Raw genomic sequence first — 15,801 nt, forward strand, 5'->3', positions numbered from 1 at the left:
GGTCAGAGCTGCTGCCATCTGCCCAAACAAAATCAGGCTTTTTCTGTCTCATAACTCGGGCATAAACGCGGACTTCGTCCTCGAACCATTGTCAGTGATAAGACTGCATCTGTGGCTGGTTGTGGCGGGTTGTTGTTTTAGTGTTTTGCGTAAACTGAGTTTAAAATATCCACAGCCCGGTAAGAGGCCTGCTGACAGACAGGCTACGCTTTCCATAGTATTTCGAAACAGGAAACCCAAAGTCAAATATTTCACTGTTCCTCTCACTTTTCGAGAGGCTTGGTGTACTCCGGCTTTCGCCAGCTCGTGTTTTTGGATTTGTTTTGTTTCCGAGACGTATGCCGCTGTAACGGTGCTGTTTTCCTCTGGAGAAATCGGGAGTTGCTCTGAGCTGTAGCCATGAAAACCAGAGTCCTCCACACTCGGCTTCGTTGCCAGAGAATCACGACTCCTTAAGTCAGTTCTGACAACACAGTCAAGTTCTGTTTTCTCCTGTGTCAGCACAGAATATACAAAATCATGCCCCTGAGTGGGCCATTAGACTGGCTATACTAATGTTCTCTCTATCACATTCATCTGTAAATGTAGTAAAAAATAAATAAATAAAGTCATAATAATAATAATCCTCTCTTGGCTCCTCGAATCTTGAAGAAAAACAAGGGTGTAATTTATTGGTGAGAAACATTAATACACACCCAACTGGAATACAGTTGAGTTCACGAGAGACTCAGGGTAATATGCACACACTCTATACATTCAGCAGAATTAGACTGTCACACAGTCACACTAAACTGATTTCTCTTCAACTCTCAATTCTTAAATTCTTCTACTCCTATTGAAATAGATAAACATAAAGTTATTTCGTTGTCTTTTGAAGTCCACCGATGAACAACTGCCTTCACACTCCATGTATGAATATAAACATGTAATGGTCATGAGAAGACTGGCGCACACATGTAGGAGATTTCCAAATGTTAAAGGTTGAATGAGGTAATGTTCTCTTTAATTTCAGCCATTAGCTAAAGCACGCTTTTAAGCCTAATGGGGACTTCCTCAATTTGCATTGACCGGACCTGTCACTTTCTCTGTCGCCTTCACGTAATGAACTGAAAGAGAGGGGGCACTGACCTCAGGTCAGTCAGTCAACCCAAAGAGCGAGAGGCACGGGGCACACACACTAACACGCTCTCCCATTGGCACAAACTAGAGTTGCAAAAAGTTAGAGAGTTCAACACTGATTATGAGAACAACGACCACTAGTGGTGGAATGGAGGTAGTGCACGTTGACCCCTGTGCTTAGGGCAGCTATTCCACTCCAGAGAACCACAAAAATCTCCAGCATCATCCACACTCAACCCAGTTACCTGACACCCACTGTACCAGAATCCCTCACGCTCTCAGAGCACCCTGCCCCAAACTTTCCATCCTTACATCAGCCACGTGTTAGTTTTACGAAGCGCAGAAGTGAGTTTTATTGACTACCTGAGCCGTGTGTGGAGGCATGTAACAAGGCTGGGCTTTTGGCTCCTCCAGCAGATACAGCACAGTCAAACTCCTATTAACACTGCACCAAAGAGCCGCCTCCACTCGGGCCCCTGAGAACCAGACTGTCCCTCACACCCGACATCTGAGACCCGGGAAGGGAAAAGTCCCGACACCTCTGGGCTGGACAACAAGGCTCCGACCGCAGAGTAAAGCCCTCGGTGTTTAACTGACTCCATGACTGTGAACTATGTCAGCGCTGTATAGTGTTTATATAATCTGCACTCATCAAAGTTAACCAGAACCTTCCAGTAAATGAATGTTACAGTGTAGGTGTTAATGCAATGTTAAAAAAAAAGACATTTTTAAGTCAACACATTTAGAAATTTGTCATGTGGGAGCGACCCATATATGGCAACCAATCTCTGACCAGCCCTGTGACTAGGCTGCCAATAAGAGCTATGGAATTCAAATCTCATTCACGTAGGTTTGTCTAAACTTTGGTATTACATAAAAAGGTCATATTTCATAGATAAGTTTCCCCTGTTGCTCACATAAAAGGACAGTTTGTGTCAAAGAACCACACACAATAGCCAAAAAAATATTAACATCAAGCAGACTGTGTCGTGATTCACTCAAGTGAAAGTTCTAGAAAATCCAATTTAATGTAATATTGAGATGACTAAAACCCAAACAAGAGATAAGAGAAAGGAATATTTGTTTGACTTCATGGTGGATTGAGTAAAAAATGATAAATAAAGAGATTTCTTCTTCTCTGTTCCTGACTAAGTGCATTAGCAAACGTGAGTCAGTCGTCTGCTAATGCTTAAACGTGTCGAAACAGTCTCTGTGAAGACAAACGGATGTGTCTGCGTGTGAGTGTGTGTGTGAGTGTGTGTGTGAGTGTGTGTGTGTGTGCACTGATGGAGAGCGGAAGGAGGTGCACTAATGTTGAAAAGCTCTTTGGATCAAAGGCTAAGGATGTGCAGTGATAGTGTTATACCTGCCGTATACACAGCAGCTGATCCTGCCTGGTCTTTATCACTCTATGACTCTCTCTGCCTCTCACCTCCAACACAGACGCACACAGAGAGAGAGAGAGAGGTCATCCATCCTTTCTCTAGCGGAGAGAGAGAGAGGGGCGGGGGGGGGGGGGCAAACACAGCAGGGGAGGTCTCCAGGGTGAGTCTTTCGCTGTGTAAAAAGAGGAGATGAAAAAGAGAGAACAGTTGTGATAGCAGAGTGACAGACAGGCGCTTTGAAAGCCCGGTGTGAGGGGGAACTCTTAAAGCGCTGTCCTGTTCAGCCTCTGATTTACCGTCTCTCTCTGGGATGTGTCATAGGAGAGCCCAGAACACCGTTTCACTGAGGACTAAAACTCCACTCCAGGACTGCTTTTTTTTAATGATTTATTTTTTAAATAAGGCCCTTCATATAGACTGTATGTTACACATACATACAATACACAATATTCAATATCCATATTTTAAAATATTTTCAAATCTATCTATCTATCTATCTATCTATCTATCTATCTATCTGTCTGTCTGTCTGTCTGTCTGTCTGTCTGTCTGTCTGCTTATCTATCCATCTATCTATCTATCTATCTATCTATCTATCTATCTATCTATCTATCTGTCTGTCTGTCTGTCTGTCTGTCTGTCTGTCTGCTTATCTATCTATCTATCTATCTATCTATCTATCTATCTATCTATCTATCTGTCTGTCTGTCTGTCTGTCTGCTTATCTATCTATCTATCTATCTATCTATCTATCTATCTATCTATCTATCTATCTATCTATCTATCTGTCTGTCTGTCTGTCTGTCTACTTATCTATCTATCTATGTATCTATCTATGATGCATGCAGTCTATTAAACATATTAACATCCATGCAGTCTATTAAACATATTAACATGCATGCAGTCTATTAAACATATTAACATCCATGCAGTCTATTAAACATATTAACATGCATGCAGTCTATTAAACACATTAACATGCATGCAGTCTATTAAACACATTAACATGCATGCTCTACACACACAGCCTGACTATTGGGACCTGCAGACTGAGTGTGGAGAGGGCAGGAGCACTTCCAGGGGTTCAGTGGTCATGACAGATGTTTTCCAGATGAGTCTTATCTTGCCCTCATCTTTCCAGTGCGATCAGTGACCTTACCTTACAACACTCTCACACAGGGCCATACCAAGCCGTTCCCACTGCCCCCTACTGCCTCGAAACTGTCTCAGAGAGCATGTTCCTGCTGGCCCCACCCCTTCCGCGTTTCTACAGCAACTGCCAAATGTCTAATTACAGCTCGGCTAATGATGCGTTCAGGCCCCGCCCTGGTAATGAGAGAGCTGATTAGCCATCAGACTATACCAGTGGGATTGTTAGCGGCTAGCAGCTCTACAACACAGATTAGCACTGTGATTTTCAGGTTTATCTGCCTGTGAGGGGGTGAAGTTCCTGTTGAACAAACATGAACTCCTGCGGTCACCTCATTGTGTGTCACACTGATCCACTTTCCCGGCAGTCGGAGAAGATCTGTCCACTGATCCGTGCGGGTGGAGGTCACCTCTGCCTCAGTCTGTGTTAATGAGAGCCGGAGTGGTTCTTCTGCCAGGCCAACGCACACTCAGACACCTCATTGTCATTAACTTCAAGCAAACCAACTGGAATTAAGTTCAGACAAGCACATTGGTTTATATAGCCCCCACCAACACTGCTTCCCTGCTGTTCTTAATGTGGTCAACCCCCCTCCCCCCACCTCTGTGCCATCAGTTTGGCGTGTATTTCTGCATGTTCGTTATACTGTCAGTCCCACACCAGTGGCACAGAAATGGTTCCTATGCAAACATGTTTCCATGCTTATTTACTTTAGTGTTACAGTTGAGAACAGTTGTGCGAGGCAGAGTAAAATCGTATATAGGGTTTGTGGTTCTGGTGAAGGTGTCAGTGGTGAGTTAGTGTAAAATCATATATAGGGTTTGTGGTTCTGGTGAAGGAGTCAGTGGTGAGTTAGTGTAAAATCGTATATAGGGTTTGTGGTTCTGGTGAAGGTGTCAGTGGTGAGTTAGTGGAAAATCGTATATAGGGTTTGTGGTTCTGGTGAAGGTGTCAGTGGTGAGTTAGTGTAAAATCGTATAGAGGGTTTGTGGTTCTGGTGAAGGTGTCAGTGGTGAGTTAGTGGAAAATCGTATATAGGGTTTGTGGTTCTGGTGAAGGTGTCAGTGGTGAGTTAGTGGAAAATCGTATATAGGGTTTGTGGTTCTGGTGAAGGTGTCAGTGGTGAGTTAGTGGAAAATCGTATATAGGGTTTGTGGTTCTGGGGAAGGTGTCAGTGGTGAGTTAGTGGAAAATCGTATATAGGGTTTGTGGTTCTGGTGAAGGTGTCAGTGGTGAGTTAGTGGAAAATCGTATATAGGGTTTGTGGTTCTGGTGAAGGTGTCAGTGGTGAGTTAGTGGAAAATCGTATATAGGGTTTGTGGTTCTGGTGAAGGTGTCAGTGGTGAGTTAGTGGAAAATCGTATATAGGGTTTGTGGTTCTGGTGAAGGTGTCAGTGGTGAGTTAGTGGAAAATTGTATATAGGGTTTGTGGTTCTGGTGAAGGTGTCAGTGGTGAGTTAGTGGAAAATCGTATATAGGGTTTGTGGTTCTGGTGAAGGTGTCAGTGGTGAGTTAGTGGAAAATCGTATATAGGGTTTGTGGTTCTGGTGAAGGTGTCGATGGTAAAGCAGGTGACTGTCAGGCGGTGTTGGACTTGTGTGGTTAACATGACAGATGTTTGTTTTTCCACCTAAGTCTTGTGTAGGCGAGATTAGATTAGAGTTTTTTAATCTTATAAATTTTCATAAAACTCCTCATCATCATGTGAGAACAGTGGAGAAAAAAAAACAGTGAAAGGTTGAAATTAAGAAAAACATCTTTTCTTTTATCCCTCTGCTGAATTATAGTTTTGCTTTTATTCCCAAACTGGGCTTTATAATTTCTTGTTAGCACAATAATATAATTTTGCTAATGATAACACGCAGTCATAGCACTATTTAAAATGATATATACTGGCTGAGGTTTAGCCTAATTTGAGCCATATTTCCAGCAGACAGTGGAGTATTGTTGGAAACCCGGGACTGCGTCTGCACGTGACGTGTTTTTACGGGCGCCTAACAAACGGAGCCCTAGTTTCTTGGTTGATTTGATAGATATGGGAATTCTTGGTGGGTCTGCCGTTTGCCTGGGGCTGAACCACACAGACAGCAGTGCTAATACACAGCGCTGCAAAGACACAGCACGCAATGCCTGTGGTTTCCTGAGCCTTTCTGGGTTTCCTCTCCCTGTAGATACCAGAGTTACTCAGACAGCTTTGGCATGAAGGCCAGCCTCACTTCCCGCAATCATCTTATCAGCCACTTCACAAAATATTTTGTTTTATTGGACTTAAATGTCACTTTGAAAGCAAGAAGACACAACACTTCTTCATTCCGGCTACAATTTTGCAGAGAAACCTCTCCTTTCTGATCCTTTGGAGATAAAGTGAAACCGTTTTTATTGAACAAAAACTGCTGGAATGTAATGTTGTGATCCTTCCAAAACATCTAGGAAAAACAGAACACCACTACAATTTTTAAAATATATTTAAAGTTCATGTATTTTTTATATAATAATTGTTATATTCACAGCGAGGTGTGTAGGCCCAGTCATATGCGCTGTAATAACATTGGTATGTCTCCATGTTGAGTGGATGTGACCAGGGAGAGAGGGCCGATCAGTCACAGTGGAGCTATGATCACGACACTGACACTGAAATAATACAGTCTCTGAGTTACAGGACACCTTTTAACCAGACCCAAACACACACACACACGTACACACACACACACACACACACTCACATACACACACACACGTACACACATACACACACAAACACATACATACAGACACACTCACATACACACACACTCACATACATTCACACACACACTCACATACACACACAAACATACACTCACATACACACACACTCACATACATTCACACACACACTCACACACATACACACACACACTCACATACACACACTCACATACACTCACACACACACACTCACATACACTCACATACACACATGTACGCACAAGCACCCACATATACACATTCACACACATACACACACCAGGACAGCAGACACAGGGCTGGAGATGATCACTTCTCATTCAGTTCTAATGGAAAGAACTCCAGAGACAACTCCACAGAGAGCACTGTGAGACAGGTTTTGTGAGACAGGTCATGTTGTTAGACTGCAGTGGAAGCAGAGGCATCTTTCTCCCGGTGAAACCCACTCTGAGCTGTCAAAAACACAGCTCTGGTCAAAATCACCACTTTTCTCCTGAATGAGCCATGTCCTCTGTGTGGTCTTCACAGGGCAAGGCAAGACCAACCACTCTGACAGCACTCAGCATTGTACATATATTTAAAATTCTTGTACGTTTTATATAATAATCTTTATATTCACAGCCCCGTCATATGTGCTGTAATAACATTTGTATGTCTCCATGTTGAGAGGATGTGAGCATGTCCTGTGTATGGTCTTTAGAACAAAATCAGTCACACTGACCGCACTCATCATATTCACTCTCTCTGGACGTGCATCAGCAGTGCACAGGGAAAGGATGCACAGACACCAGGCTCGTTCAGAGTGCTGGAAACAGGACTAAATCTCTCCTGATCGGAGGTGAAAGGTCCTGGAGGACAGATGTTTCCTCGGCCGCCGTCTCACTGGATCCCCGCGCGGGTCTGATGGAAGAGGAGACGAGTGCGGTTCTCACAGAGCGACTGTTGTGCCGCGTCTCGGAACAGAGCGGGAAATCGACTGAGGAAACAGCTGAGAGAGATTGAGAAATGAAGGGAATCAGATTCCGTTTCTGTCAGAAAGTGCTGAACATCCCACGCTGTCAGCAGAGCTGCAGACCACCGGATTTACAAAACTCTCAATATATGTTCAGTTAAACTATTCATTTTATCCTTAGATTCTTAACTTTGAACTGCACCCGTTATGTAGCATTTGATTGACTTTTTTTACCTATTAATTACCACACCACACAGACCCCTTACCCTATTTATATTTAGAAAAACAAACAAATAAACAAAATATTCATTTTTCATTATTATTATTTTTCAAGGTTCAATATGAATGTACTATTATACTATTTCACCACAGATCCAATTAAATTGTGAAACACGTATGGAAAATGAATGTTCATATCTCAGTTATAAATAGTGTTCATATCTCGGTTATACATACTGTTTATATCTGTGTTATAATAGTGTTATGACATGCCACTGAGTCACTCTGAGATATTTCAGAACTGATTCACTTATTGCAGTAGAACATGGAAAACGTGAATGCTTTAACTGAATCTGCTGAGCATACCTTCACCCATACCCAGGAAGATCTCTTTTTTTCTTGGTCAGTTCAACTGAGTTCAGGTCAAATTTGTTCTGCAGTTCATATGAACAATCCTTATAAAGCCACTCGGCAGGATGCTGGGCCTGACATTCTGAGTGACCAAGCCTGAGCCAGCAGTGGCAAGAGAAAACTACCTTTGGCTAAGCTAGGAGGAGACCTTGAGAGCAGCCAGGACTCAGGAGGAGGAACCCATCCTCCTCTGGCTGGCACGCAGCTGTTAGAGTACAGGGTTGGAATTGTGTAAGGAGCTGGGAAGATTTCTGAGAAAACACACAAACAACTTAGGACACACACTCTGTTTGTGCAGAGACCACATAGCTTAAGAGTTTGGGTTTAATGTATGTGCTTTACAAAGAGACTTTGTCATTCTTGGAGGAGAAGTGTTTGCAGTGGGCACGAGCTATAAGGAGACACATTGACAAATATATCTCTGTGTTTGTGCTGCCAAGCACTGTAGAAACAGGATACTTCCTACTGACCAGGCTCAGAGGGGAGTTTAATGCCTCTGGGAATTCAGACCCCCCGGGGCACAGCGGTTTAAAACTCACACACAGAGAGAGACAACTTCTGACCGTGTCTTCCAAGATGAACACGTTTCTGTTATCATACTGGAGCGGTGCAGTGAGTTTCCAAGAAACTGAAGAAATTAAATGTGACACTGACCACACAATTTAACAGCAGAGCATATTAGCCAGATCTATCTGATGATGGACAGTACAGCAGGATTGTGGGTAAAATGGGCAACAGTGGAAAAGGGAATAGCACACACTTCAGGTTTTTGATTAATGTAATAATACTAAAAAAAAAGAATGATTTCATTATAATAATATAAGAATTGTTGTTGTTGTTGTTGTTGTTGCTATTTCCAAGCTTCCTTATTGTTGAAACATGATTTCATCATTAACCTGGGCTGAGTGACAGGGCATGCATCTGATTTCACTCAGTACTCACACACTGTCATAACACTCTCCAAGCCCATTCGCATTGGCTGGGGAAACTGACTGCGCCCACTCTCATTGGCTGGGGAAACTAGCTGTGCCCATTCTCATTGGCTGGGGAAACTGACTGTGCCCATTCTCATTGGCTTGGGAAACTGACTGTGTCCACTCTCATTGGCTGGGGAAACTAACTGTGCCCACTCTCATTGGCTGGGGAAACTGACTGTGCTCACTCTCATTGACTTGGGAAACTGACTGTGCCCACTCTCATTGGCTGGGAAAACTGACTGTGCCCACTCTCATTGGCTGGGAAAACTGACTGTGCCCACTCTCATTGGCTGGGGAAACTGACTGTGCCCACTCTCATTGGCTGGGAAAACTGACTGTGCCCACTCTCATTGGCTGGGAAAACTAACTGTGCCCACTCTCATTGGCTGAGAAAACTGACTGTGCCCACTCTCATTGGCTGGGAAAACTGACTGTGCCTGAACTTAATACTCAAGAGCGTATTCCCAGTAGAGCAGAGACAAGATGGGGCTCCACCATAATCTAATGGTTTAGCAGAACAAGGGCTTTTATGGTACCAGATACATTTGGAAACAATTTCCTGCCTGGCCAATAAATGAAGTTGAGGAACTGAAAAAGCAGGACTGAGAGGAGGGGACCCCGAATGGAGTCAATCAACAGAAAAGAGCTTTTTTTATTTAGACCGAATTCAAACAGAACCAGGGTACAGCACTATAACAACACAGGAAAAGGCAACATAGACATACCAGAGAGAGAGAGGGAAAAGAGACAGAGAGAAAGAGAAAAAAGGTCTCTCATTTTCACCTCAGCTTGTGTTTGCGAGCAGTCCAGGCTCACTGATTGGCATCCTTTTGCCAACTGCACATAAACAGTAAACGACGCAGCAGAGAGAAGGGGGCTGAGAGAAAGGCTGCCATCTTAATGAGGGGGTTTGCACAGCCTGCTCACAGCAGGAGGTCATGTGTAGAACAACTCAGATTAAAAAGCAAATACAAAGCTTTTGTTCGAATAGTTGGGTCCGCTCGGACACACACTGCGATCTAAGGGTCCATTTGGACCGTGGGACTGACTGGCTTTTCTCATTGATAGGGCTGTGTTGGTTTTACTGCCATTTGCTAATTCTCCTCCACTTAGTTTATCACACAGCTCTATGACACACATGCACACTCAGCCAAACACTTTCTCTTTCTCTGTCCCTCTCTCTCTCTCTCTCTCTCTGTCTCACACACACACACACAGAACATTTTCTTTTATCACGCTTCTCTGTCCCTCTCTCCACAAACTCCTCTAAACCAGTAGTTAACCTGGCTGGCTTGTACAGGTCTGTTTTGTACAGGTTTGATATGAACAAAATGAACAAACTGACATCTCTCATCTTTACATTAATATCAATACACGTCTGTGAGTGTCTGATCTGATAGCCTGTGTGCTACTCCCTGCTATGTGAGCTGGATCACAGCGCTAACTTTTTGTACATCGTATTAAAAGCTCTTATGTTAAAGGGGCCCACTGGCGCTGCTTCATTTTCCTGATTGGAGGAGGAATTTCCCAGCAGTCTTTGTGGGTCAGTAACATTGATGGCACAGAATCACTGTCTTCGGTTTGTCAAAAGATCATTCTCATCACTGTCGTACAAATACTAACAAGGCACGTATTCACATGTCTATACAGAAATAGGCAGCTGACCAATGAAACGTCAGACTGACAACCAGCTAACCAATGAAATGTCAGACCTGGATTAAATAAGGATGTGAATGACTAGGCCATGTTCTAATACGTGATTCTTTGACCTTGTGTCCTTTTCTGCTGAGGTTATTAAAATGCTAACAGGACTGAGTGTGTTAGAGCAACATCAGAGAAACACCACATGAATGTCTTACAGAGTCGTCATCAAAACTTCATTAGGACGCTTACACTGTGCATTCAGAGAGAACAAGGTCACAGGGAGCTGGATAGAGTATTGGGACATTTATTCACATATTTATAATATTAATCATTACTCTGATATTAATCTGTTCTGTCACAGTTTACGGTTATGCACACTTGAGTCTGGACACAAAGTCAGTGGAAAGCAATTCACTGAATTAGTCCAATTGACAATAGCCCATCATGCTTTGCCCTGTTCACTGAGCTGCCATAAAAGCAGCCATGCCAACCGGTACAGTAACTTGTCCTCATTGACTTACACAAGAATCTCGCCTAAAACCATTACCACAAGATCTAGTTCTCAGTACAGAAACATCTGTGTTGGTTTTTCTCCTTTCTTCTTGCTCCTGCATGTGGTAGTCTGTCCAATTGCCCTAGTTTTGCCATGCAATAGGGCTTCTCAGCGGCAGCAGCTCCGAGAAATCTCCCATCACTACACTTTTATTAAAGCCATGTGTGTGTTTGCCGTGAGCCCATGTGGCCGGCGTTAAGGGAGAGAAAAAGAAGACTCCCAGGTAGTTTTATATACAAAATTTAGATTTCCACAGCAGAGAAGCCATCTCTCTGAAGGAGCCTCCGCAGCCCAGGAGACGTGTGTTTCACATTTAAGGTCTTGCTGCTGTAGCGAGTCTCTTCCATTATTCTTCTTCCAAGACAATTCCGAGGATCTCCAGGCTTGGCTCTGCACAAGACTCCGTTTGAGGGACTCAGGTCTGCGGTGGCGGAACGTTCTAGACAGAATTCTAACGGACTCCGTTCCCCGTCCCTGTTAGGTATCGTGTTCTCTCAGATCCTGGTGTGTATTACCCACAGGGGTCCTGAGCTGCTCCGTCCTGGAAAGTTCAGTCATTGGGTAATCGTGTTGTCATTAAGTGAGGAGAAACTCAATAGGTTACTTCATTTAGCACAACATCCTGGGAGAGCCCTCTAGGGCCCACAGTATTACCTGAGCTTTTCTCATCTGCTGTTTTTGGGAGGTGCGCCCCGTTTATTCCCACAACTGCAAACGCTGTGTTTTTGTACCCAGGGGAATTTAAGAGGCCAAGAACCAGTGTGACATTTAGACAGAGCAGAAAAGAAAAGCCCCCATTAATCACACAGCCTGTTTAAGACAACACAGGCAAGTCACTACTGTTTGTAATCAACTACAGACTTCAGCTACATTTTTCTCTATTTTTCTGAAGACAGGTTTGTGGAAAACTGAACTGGAAGTCCTCAATAATCAATACAAAATGATAAGCCTCATTAGGCTGTGTTCAAATCGTTCCTCATAAATACATCATAAATCACAAACAGCAGCAACAACAACAACAACAACAACAAAAACAACAAAAACATCATCAGAGGCATTTGTTAGTTTCGCTGGTACAGTCTGTTGTCAATTATTCCAACAGCCAATCACACAAAGCTAGCATTGTTATTTGTGGTTACTTGTTTTTCAAGCATCTGTCAGTTTATTAATATAGAGACAGCGCTATTGGACACCCAATAATGTATCAAACAATTTGCCATTTGTATTTTATAAAGTGATGGGTAGTATTTTGTTCTAGATATATCGAACATAACAGTGTGAATTGCCCAACAGTTGACAGACATAACGCACTACAAAATGCAAAGACCTCAGGAAGACAGCAAAAAAGAAAGAAAGAAAGAAAGAAAGAAAGAAAGAAAGAAAGAAAGAAAGAAAGAAAGAAAGAAAAGAAAGCAAATAACAGTGTTGTACTCAAACTGTGCTGGCCAGTTTATAATAGCTGTCAGAGTAAACATAATGGGGAGTGAGGCCATGAAACTGGATGAAAACCACCTGTTTGTGTAGCATTTCAATGAGTCCCAGACCATCTTAAAAAACACAGTGGTACCTGACATACTAAACTCTCTGCTCCCGGTACAGGCTACGGCCGGACCCACAGCACGCCCGCCTGGATGCCCGCGTCCGCTGACGTGGGAAAAAGCTCTTTTTACTGGGGCAGAGCTGTTCTGTAACGGGGGGACGCTTCATGAAGATCTCACGCAGCAGACATGGCCGGGCATTGTCTGTTTGAGTAGCGCTGTCCCTGCTGATTAGGGGAATCCCTATTAATAGCAGAGAGTGATTTGGTTTGCACAGGGACGTGAGGTACACCAGCTCCCTCTGACAGATCCCAAAAACACACACTTGGGTGATATCAGAGCTCCTGTGATACAGTGACCGCTGCCTCTCGGGAAGGGCTGGTGAGAGAATCTGCATTTACCAGGCACAGCCCGTGGCTAACGCAGTGTTTCCTCCCTTTAGCAGAGACACAGGCCTTTTTATCTCTTATTCTTATTATTTAGACTTTTCATTACTTCTCTATAGTCTGAGACGCGGTGACGACGCTGGGCGCTGTTGCCGAGCTGTGTCGCTGAGCTGACATGACGCGTGTTTTGAGCAGAGAGCGACATCAAAGCAGCAGCCCAGCCAAAAGCTGAGCCTTCTGGACGTGACATCTTTATGCCGCTGGTCGTTAACAAAGGGCACGCGTCGCAGCACAAGAACAACGGGCGTGTGGTTTCGGAGAACGCGCTGTGTTGCCGACCCCAGGCCAAGAGAGCATATTTGGGATGAAATGGGATGAGCATTTCTGTATGATCAGCATGGCCCTAATTGACACCAATCTGACAAATGACTGTCTTAAAGAAACACTGGCCCTACTTTTAAAGAAAAAGAAAGGCTCTGTTAAAACACTGCTAATGTATGACAACAAAGACTGCACAAATGTAAAAAGGGGAAAGTCCACGCATGTGGCGGACAGTAAACAGGGAGATTTATGGATCTCTCAGACTGTTTGCCTGTTGAGTTGGAGTATAATTTAACAGAGTGTGGGAAAGCCACACAGGACACTGCACTGACATATTTTAATACCCTCCAGAGAGACCTTCTCAGACCTTCCTGTCCAAAACCTCGTCCTGAACGTGGTCCATCAGTCTGGATCAGACAGAACCAGGACTGCCTGCCAGGGCCGACAGTCTGCTGCCAAACTGAGGAGGGAGGTATAGAAATCAGTCTTTCTACTATTTCATGGTGAGGTGCCGCCCCCTAGTGGACACATGATACACACCAGCATCATATTCATATTTATCAGTAGCCCCATTAAGGTCTGCTCGTGTTTCCAGGGCGACTGTCACTGCAAAGGGCGGGGCTGGGAGGTCAGACAGAAAGTCCATGTGTTGGAGTAAGATGCGCTAAAGAAGTTTTTTTCTTTTTTCTGTTTAATTAAGACTGAGAACAACTATCCTAATGGATCTCCCACAGAACTCATCTCCATAGGTATTTACAGAGGGATTTCAACATTGAGATTTCTTTCCTACTCTTCAGTGAGTTTGCATGATGTGTAATGACTACAGAGCAGACATATAAGGGCTCTCCCTGTTCACAGTTGGCTTTGTGTTGTGATTTTTGGGAATGAATGTTTCATTCTTTTTAAATTCTTTTTTAAATACTTATATATACACATATAAATGTAATACAAAATGAACAAATTTAATATGAAGAGTGACAAAGCTGTTCAGACATTAGAATGAAAGATAACTACTGTACTGTGGTTTTCAGCTTCAGTAAAAAAACGTTAAATCCCTAATGCAGTGCGTTCTATCCAACACAACTATGTGTGGTCACAAACCTTAACCACTGCAACTGAATTAACCAAAACAGTTTCTACCAAGAAATGAAACCAAAATTGACCATGACTGATCAAATTTCATCTGGCTTTTATATAGTCAAACAGTCTCTGGAACACATCTAAAACCAGTGGAGCCATGTCGTTTACTGTCTCAGGTCTCTCGCCACTCTGCCCTGAACAGATGCTTCTGTTTCTGTGGAATTTGTCTCTCTTCACTCTCAGATAAAAATGTATTCACACAAGCTCCCATGTTAGTGAGATTTTTAAACAACTTTATTGAGAAATAAACTGAGTTGAGTCAAGTTTGGCCAAACATCAAACATTTTTTTTTATTTCCATATAAACAGGGAATGTATCAAGTATAGATTATGAAAGTGCAAATAACATTTTCAAGGATTAGTTGTTTAACAATATAAAATTTTACTGGGTTAAAAATGTGCTAGCCATGTTTGTTTTCTTTTTTTTTTTTTTTTCCTTCAAATAATCTGCTTTGACACTTAGTGTTTGAGTGACATTAGGTCAAAGAAAAACAGTGCAGTGATGTCAGTTTGACTCCATTCATTGGACAGATTACCGACACACAGAAAGGAAACGAGGTTCTGAAAACCTTCACCAGCAAAAACACATCAGCACATTCCATCAACTCTCTCACAACCACTTTGGCAAAAAAAAAAAAAAAAATTCAATTCAATACTGCAAGTATCTCATCTTGGTCAGTTCATTTAGTCAACTTTCACAGAGAGCGTCAACAAAACCCTGCCTACCTTTGCCTTGTCTTCCATTTGTTCAGAATGACTTTGTGTGTGTGTAAGATGACATCACTGAAATACTGCAGCTCTGAGTGAATCAGTTCAGTCAGCAGTTCAGACTACAGTGAATTTTGTCATGAATTCAGTAGTCCTGCACTGACTTCTGATGAATTCAGTAGTCCTGCACTGATTTGTCATGAATTCAGTAGTCCTGTACTGATTTGTCATGAATTCAGTAGTCCTGTACTGATTTGTCATGAATTCAGTAGTCCTGTTCTAAGAGGGTAGTATTTCCCTTCACCAAAAGCCAACTTGCATTCTAGAAAATCTGACCAAATACTGGACTTCATACTGCTAGCTGCATTTTTAGGAAGTTACTTTAACAATGTGAGGCAAGGACCGGCCGTCCTTCAGTGGCTGTTAGCAGACTGTGACCTCAGCAGTCACATATAATAAGCAGAAAGTGAATTGTTTATAATTAAGTGGCACTTAATGCAGACCTGTCCTCACACACAAACAAAAGCTTGCGCGTTCATTCATCATCTGTTTTTTTCATTGTCTGTTTTTCA

The sequence above is a fragment of the Chanos chanos genome, chromosome 8, assembly GCF_902362185.1.
Source record: "Chanos chanos chromosome 8, fChaCha1.1, whole genome shotgun sequence".
NCBI classification, from domain to species: Eukaryota; Metazoa; Chordata; class Actinopteri; order Gonorynchiformes; family Chanidae; genus Chanos; species Chanos chanos.